A 5,917-nucleotide genomic window follows, 5' to 3' on the forward strand; every position below is an offset into this window, starting at 1 on the left:
CGTACCCAGCTGCTGAGGCTACATGGCGTCACCTGCCTCTCACCCCGGTAGGAAGGGCGGGCACTGCGGGGAATCGAACCCCGTACCTCTGGTTTCCCAGACGCGCAATGGTTAACGCAGACGTGTTAACCACTACGCCACCGGCACCCCCGCGGGTTTGCATTGCACTACACCTAATCCTTTCGACAACTGTTTCGCTCCGTAACCGAACCGTGTCGCGACCTTCCCAAGGGTCCACTCAGTTTCGTCAAAACCGTCATTTGAAAACCAGCGACCGGTCAACGACACTGTTGGTCGAAGACCACGTCCTAACCACGCAATCCCTTTCGGAACGTGATATCATCATCGCTACAGGTCATCTGTTTCGCGTTGCGGCTGTTTCGTGTTATCTGTTTCGTGTTACGTCATCTGTTTCGTGTTACGGTCATCTCATTACGGGCGTTCACCCGCTCACATCACCGTCTTCACCCCCGACAGCGTCCCTCCTCGCCTTCACACCCGACAGCGTCCCTCCTCGCCTTCACCCCCGACAGCGTCCCCCCCCCGGACAACAGCGCGCGCTGGACCCCTGAGCCCCGACTCACACGATGACGACGGTGGCCAGGTTCATGTAGAAGAGCGACTCGAGAAACTGGAAGTAGGTGGCGACACCGCTGCCCAGCTGTCCGCGCACCCGTTGCAGGTGACCTTTCCACAGCTTGAGAAACTCGGCCAGGTCGCCCAGCGAGCGGCGGGCCTGCCGGGGGGAGGGGAGGCGGGAAGGGGTCAGGGCGCTCCCCCAGGACGGGCAGGCACCGGCACCGCACACCTGCCTCGGGACGTCAGACATCTCTGGGTCTGAGACCGGGACGTGACGTGACGTGACGTGACAGAACGAGGTGTAGCATGGCGTAGCATGACATGATGTGACGTGGCATGATGTGACATGACGTGACGTGGTGTCGCGTGGCGTGACATGATGTGTCGTGACATGATGTGACGTGGCATGATGTGACATGACGTGACGTGGTGTCGCGTGGCGTGACATGATGTGTCGTGACATGACGTGACGTGGCATGATGTGATATGACGTGACGAGACGTGGTGTAGTGTGGCGTGACGTGACGTGACATGATAAAACGTGATGTGGCGTGACGTGACATCACGTGGCGTGGCGCGGCGCGGCGTAAAGTACCTTACAGGCGCAGCGCAGAACCACCCCTCAGCCGATTCACCCGCCTCACAGGCTGCCGACACTCATCCCCGCATTGCATGGCCTTCTCAATATCCGCACCCGGGAGCGATACGCGAAATGTTCCTCTTACACGACTCTAAAACGGTGGTGCACTTGTGTGATGGTTTGGGTTGAACAATGCAGAACTTCCAACCAGCACCAGCAGCAGCGAGCGGCGAGTGGCGACGGCCGCACGTCCCCACCTGCACCAGGGAGAGTAGTGGCGGAGCCAGCCGCGTCCTCACCTGCGCCAGGAGCAGTGGGCGGAGTTAGCCGCGTCCTCACCTGCACCGGGAGTAGTGGGCGGAGCTAGCGCGTCCTCATCACTGCACCAGGGAGTAGTGGGCGGAGCTGGCCGTATCCTCACCTGCACCAGGGAGTAGTGGACGGGCTGGCCGCGTCCTCACCTGCACCAGGAGTAGTGGGCGGAGCTGGCCGTATCCTCCTGCACCAGGGAGTAGTGGACGGAGCTAGCCGCGTCCTCACCTGCACCAGGGAAGTAGTGGGCGGAGATGGCCGTATCCTCACCTGCACCAGGGAGTAGTGGACGGAGCTGGCCGCGTCCTCACTGCACCAGGAGTAGTGGGCGGAGCCAGCCGCGTCCTCACCTGCACCAGGAGTAGTGGACGGAGCTAGCCGCGTCCTCACCTGCACCAGGGAGTAGTGGGCGGAGCTAGCGCGTCCTCACCTGCACCAAGAGAGTAGTGGGCGGAGCTGGCCGCGTCCTCACCTGCACCAGGGAGTAGTGGACGGAGCTGGCCATGCGGGAGCCGAGGCCGACCCCGGCTGCTGCTGTGCCGGTCCCGCTGCTCCAGGCGCTGCTTCACCTGCCGCTTGTAGGCCAGCGGCCGCGCATCTCCCGCAGCGTGTTGCTGGCCGGGGGAGGAGCAGGTCAGGTCAGGTCAGGTAGGTCAGAGCGGCGACACGGACGGGAGACGTGCCGCACTGCACCGGACCTGACAGGGCCTAGTCACGACAGACGGTGGACTGGACCGCATCTAGGAGCTGCTGACGAACGGGACCTGGCGTAGCCCCGACAGCTGACAGACGGACCTTGACCTAGTCACGACAGACGGTGGACTGAACCTGACCTAGCCACGACTGACGATAGACAGGACCGGACCGGACCAAGACAACAGCACAGAACACAGCCGAGTCCCATCAAGGCAGCGTGATGTGATGCAGTTCAGTGCCCGAGCTCATCTGTCCGGCTTAGCGCAGCCTAGACCGGTCGCGCCTGACCTGGCCTACCCCAACCTGGCCTGGCCTGGCCTGGCCTAGCCTAGCCTAGCCTAGCCTGGCCTGGCCTGGCCTGGCCTGGCCTAGCCTAGCCTGGCCTAGCCTAGCCTAGCCTAGCCTAGCCTAGCCTAGCCTAGCCTAGCCTAGCCTAGCCTAGCCTAGCCTAGCCTAGCCTAGCCTAGCCTAGCTAGCCTAGCCAGCCTAGCCTAGCCTAGCCTAGCCTAGCCTGGCCTAGCCTAGCCTAGCCTAGCCTAGCCTAGCCTAGCCTAGCCTAGCCTAGCCTAGCCTAGCCTAGCCTAGCCTAGCCTAGCTTAGTGCTGGATCACACGCGAACTCATACACAGATGCTCCTCGGCATGAAGACCAAACAGCCGCAGAAAGCGCAGGCAAGCTGGGCCCGGACGGGACGCGGACGTTACAGTAAGGTCCTGCCTGCTCGCGAACTCACAGTTCCACCTCGCGGGCCATGTTGGCGTCCGCTATGGAGCCCTCGCCCTCCTGGATGGCGTCCACCACAGCGTCCACGTCGTCACCGCCGCTGGGGGCAGGGCCAGGTCATCGCTCAGGGAGAGAACGCAACTGCTGCGGAGGAGCACGCCATCGCCCAGGGAGAGAGCACGGCTGCCGCAGAGAACACGTCATCGCTCAGGGAGAGAGCACGGCTGCCGCAGAGAACACGTCCTCGCTCAGGGAGAGGGCACGGCTGCCGCAGAGAACACGTCATCGCTCAGGGGGAGGGCACGGCTGCCGCAGAGACACGTCATCGCTCAGGGGGAGAGCACAGCTGCCGCAGAGAACACGTCATCGCTCAGGGGGAGAGCACGGCTGCCGTAGAGAACACGTCAGGGCTCCGGGAGAGAGGAGCAGACTGTCACAGGACACGTCATCGCTCAGGGGGAGAGCACGGCTGTCGCAGAGAGCACGTCATCGCTCAGGGGAGAGAGCACGGTTGCCGCAGAGAACGCGTCAGGGTTCCTGCCGGCCTACCACAAGGAGGCTTTAAGCGCTTTGCAATTATAACACACAAGCACCGCAAAGATACTTGTTCAGCGTCCAAGGACAGACGCTGTTTCCGCAGAACAGCGCCCAGTCATCAGAAAGCGCTCGTGAATCACGGCCTGCAGGGAGCAAGACCTCTCTTGACGCTTGAACGAACCTCTCAGAGAACATCGCGACAAACACACCCCCCGCACCACCACAGCTCGCCACGAGCGGCGTCGGTGATATCCCCGCTGTTGCCCTTGGGGCAGCCCGTACCGCCCTCCCCCCCCCCCCCCCACTCCCTGGTGACGGTGACTATCCCGCCACCGCCCGGGGGGCAGCTCGTACAGCTCTCCTCCCTGCGTCCGGCACCGGTAACTATCCCCGCTGTCAGCCCTGGGGCAGCTCCGTACAGGCCCACTCTCCCTCCCCCTGCCCCAGCATCGGTGACTATCCTGTGCGCCCGTGAGACAGCTCCGTACAGCCCTCTGCCCGGCGCCGGTGCCTCCCGGCCGCCGGCACCGGTGACTATCCCTGTCGTCGCCCGTAGGACGCTCCGCACAGCCCCCTGCCCGGCGCCGGCGCCTCCCGGCGCCAGGCGCCGGGCGCGGGCCGGCTCGTACGGGCCACGTCGATGGCTGCGGATGGTTGCCGTGGTAGGAGCGCAGCGTGCCGTCGGCCGATCGGCGCCGTGCCGCGCCGCGCCGCAGCGTCCGCGTCCTGCGCCACGGCACACGCCCGGTCAGCTGGGCGACGACGCGCGCCACAGCCTGGGTCAGTTTCGCAGGACCACGGTGGAAACAGCGACCACGCCGCGCAGACACCGAGGAAGCGGGGCAGTGCCGGGCAGTCGCAGGAGCACGCGTCACAGGGGTACGTGGGACAAACGGGCGGAGAGAACCAGACCGACTCGGCTCCGGCATGGATACGGGCACAGCTTCGCTGCAGACCCAGACCCGCGGCTTGTTGTACACACACGACGCTCGTGAACACACGACAACCACAGACGTAGCTCAGATTCATGACGAACAGCATGACGTCAGTTGGCCCACGCGTGTGTCCGTGACAAGCGGTGCCACGCGTCCACGGCCACGTCGTGAGCGGGGGCACAGGAGTTTCTGGAGAGCAGACCGACTGCACAACCGCTCGAAGGATGTCACAAACGACAACAACGCGGATCGCATCCCCTTTGTAGTACGAACGATTCACAAGAGCAATTGCGAACTCCAGCTTGAGAAAACCGGTGCCAATGAATCCGAGCATTCCCCGACGTACGTTATTGCAATGAATATTGATATCACAATTTGCAATCATCAATGCGGTCGGCTACTAGCATTGCGCACCCATCGTTGGCGAGCCCGACAGGCACAGGGCAGGTATACGCACCGTTTGAGGATCTGGAAGGCAGGCCTCGGAGCAGGGTTTGCGTGAAGCTCGAGTACTGGCGGCCATGCGGTAGGAAATCCTCGCCACCACTGCAACCACGCTGTGTCAAACAGTGTGCTGCAGTGCCGGCCAGGTGTCAGCGAAGTCAGACAACGGCCCACGCATCGCGGCGGTTCCCGGGCCGCACCGCTAGACACCCCCGCAAGCTGCTCAGCCGCAAGCGTTCCAGCCACGCTACCGCCAGCGGCCTCCCGCAGACACTTCCCGTAGCTGCTCCCGTAAGGTGTTCTCACCAGCTGATCCCACCAGCCGCTCCCGCCAGAAACTCCGCCAGCTGTCCGCCCCCAGCTGTTCCCGCCAGCTTCTGTCGCCAGCTGCCCGCCAGACGCCACCGGACCGGTGTGGGCGTCCCACACACTCGCCAAGGATATATGGCTCACAATTCGCGAGGACTCCACCGATACTCCACTGGACAAAACTACTTCACTTTCCATAACAAGGGAACATCATACTGATGCATCTACCAGAAGGGGGTGCTGGTTGATCAGCTTTCTGGGAGCAAACCTCACACTTGTGCACAGCAGCAGGGGAATCTGCACAAGCAGCCCAGCTCAGTCCGGACGGCGGCATGGAAACAGCAGCAGGATGACGCTTGTGAACTTCTGCTGTGTCTCCAGCTCACCGTGTTGGGGCGCACTCCTCCATCTCCACCGCTTCGCCACCTGGGATGACAGCCCTATGTCTGTGGGTGCATGGTGCCACCCAGGCGGTGGGCACCCGACGCGTCACGACGCATCGGGACCTCCTGGCTCAAATGCTGCGTTGTTGTAATAGCGCGAGCTGCAGAAGCCCAGCTGTGTCAGGATGAAGATGGAGTATGCTAAATCAAGAGAAAGGGACAAAATGGGGCATCACTGGTACAACATTACACTGAGATGTGCCCAGAATGGTGTGAAAGTGAGTCCTGAATCTCAGAGGAGCACTTCATGGGATCTGGAATGATCTTGAATCATATTTGATATTCATAAACTGGCTCTCACCTTGCAAAAATGAAGAGGACAAACCAGACTGATCTATGCTCCATTGCATCCAAAACTG

This window comes from Pollicipes pollicipes, unplaced genomic scaffold (assembly GCF_011947565.3).
Source record: "Pollicipes pollicipes isolate AB1234 unplaced genomic scaffold, Ppol_2.1 Scaffold_7262;HRSCAF=8765_pilon_pilon_pilon, whole genome shotgun sequence".
NCBI lineage: Eukaryota > Metazoa > Arthropoda > Thecostraca > Pollicipedomorpha > Pollicipedidae > Pollicipes > Pollicipes pollicipes.